Source organism: Lepisosteus platostomus, chromosome 1 (genome assembly GCF_059453375.1).
Source record: "Lepisosteus platostomus isolate fLepPlt1 chromosome 1, fLepPlt1.hap1, whole genome shotgun sequence".
Taxonomy (NCBI): Eukaryota; Metazoa; Chordata; class Actinopteri; order Semionotiformes; family Lepisosteidae; genus Lepisosteus; species Lepisosteus platostomus.
The window spans coordinates 24071121-24073011 of record NC_142611.1 but is presented as its reverse complement, the minus strand read 5'-3'; the positions used below and the strand labels follow the sequence as shown (position 1 = coordinate 24073011).

Here is a 1891-nt window from a genome sequence, read left to right as displayed (position 1 = left end):
CAATATATGGAAATGTTTTATGATATGTCGCTGTTGTGAATGTCTGTAGAGTTTATCTTATTTTTAGTTTTGTAGCCAAAGGGCCTTGCAGATCAGAATATCAAGGAATGAAACAATTATCTCGCCCAGCTCCTCAACGGAAACGCTTTAACTTGCTTATTGCGTTAGTATTAACAGTCCGGGTGTGGCAAGCTTCTAATGTCTCCCGACTCCGGCGAAAGAAACCCGTCTTTCATTGGAAGACAATGAACACATTCTACCCATACATGAGAATATAATATTAATGCACGAAGGGATTGGGTTGAGTTCCCATCACAAAAAAATCCATAGTATGGAGACTAAGACCTTTTACGGGAAGAGACGAGGTGCTTCTGCTGCCCCGGTTTGCAAAGTGCGAAGAGTAAGCAAATACAGCAGGTTTCATCTGAAATATGCGATTATATCGCATATTACAAGGTATTATTGCTGTATTGAATTATACATTCTATTATAAATATTTCTTCGCAGCCTGTTCTTCAGGAAAATACCGCATGGGCGAAACGATCTTCGAAATCTACCACCAGGACAGTAAAAAAGAAAGAGGTAAGATGGATGAAAAGAAAAGTTTATTTTGACGTCTGTTCCACAACTGATGAATACTACTGTGTGACTTTATTTCTTACATTAATTATGTTATTTTGCTACAGGCTGTGGGTCTCTGCTCTCAGCCACTGGCCAGGGTGCCAACCTGTAGAAGCAGCACCTGTATGGAGACTTTTCGGCAGCAGCGGGAGTAGTACGACGCATTACTGGGGAGGATTGGGAGGTAAGAGACACTCCTGAAGATGCAGAAGCCGGAGACAGTATGTAGCGGCAGTCAAACGCTAGAGCAGTTATCTCCTGATAAATGCCTCTCCCTGCAGCACAGGTTGCAATGCCTGGCGAAAGCTCTGCCTCCCACAGAGCACACACTGCCTCAGGACACTCCATCCCGGCCTCTCTGCTCATGACCGGCCAGGACTTGGCTGATGCTGTCCCTGCCGTCTATCTCCCCTCAGGAAGCACCGTTTACACAGCGGAATTCACAGATGCCAGTGGAACGAACAATTCTCCCAGATATCCAACTGTTGCCCATCAGTCAAGAGAAAGAGGGGGGATTGTACTTGCAGTGCATCGGTATAGATGGGAAAGCGAGAGCCGACCGCTACGCCACCCTCGTGTTTCGAAATCTTGTGACTTTTGAAATTTACTGGGGGTGGACCACGTCGGTAAATTTCAAAGGGTCCAGAGGCAAAAGTGCCTTGCCTTGCAATCTCCGGTAAACAATTAGTAGCATGGTGATTTGGAGATTCTCAACACTTACTTTGTGCGACTGGAAAATAATTTGTGATCGGATCAACGAAATGCTTCAAAGAAGGAGGCGCTCTTTTCCTCTAGTTTAACAGTCTGTCCAGAAACAAAACATTCCTGTTAAACAAGAGGAATGTAACAAATTTTGTACAAAAGTAAAAAACAATTACTTTTTGACAATGAAAAAGTGTGTGTGTGTGTGTCTCTCTCTCTGCTGGCACGCGGGCATGGTGGGCTGCTGTACCAGCTGTACAGAAAATTAAAAGTGCCCTTTTACATTCAACGGGTGTCTGAGTCGCTGTGTCCTATCTTCTGACAGTAGCTGTTGTGAATGTCTGTAGAGTGTATCTTATATTTAGTACTATATTTTTACATTATATTCCCTATTAATCAAACTCTAAAAGTATGCTTTTAAATGCGCAGTGACACGGTCAGAAGGAGCAAGGGGCACGTAAAAACATTTCCGAAATAACCACATGTAAGACATGTAAGAAATGTTAAGGGAGAAATGGAATACTGGTATGTATTTTTTCTTTAAAATACAGTACCAAGACCAGCCATA

General features: G+C 43.1%; 1 pseudogene; it reads left to right on the top strand.

Moving 5' to 3' along the window:
* Positions 1-746: 746 nt before the first annotated feature.
* LOC148677865 (uncharacterized) lies at positions 747-1421 on the top strand (annotated as a pseudogene).
* Positions 1422-1891: the final 470 nt, after the last annotated feature.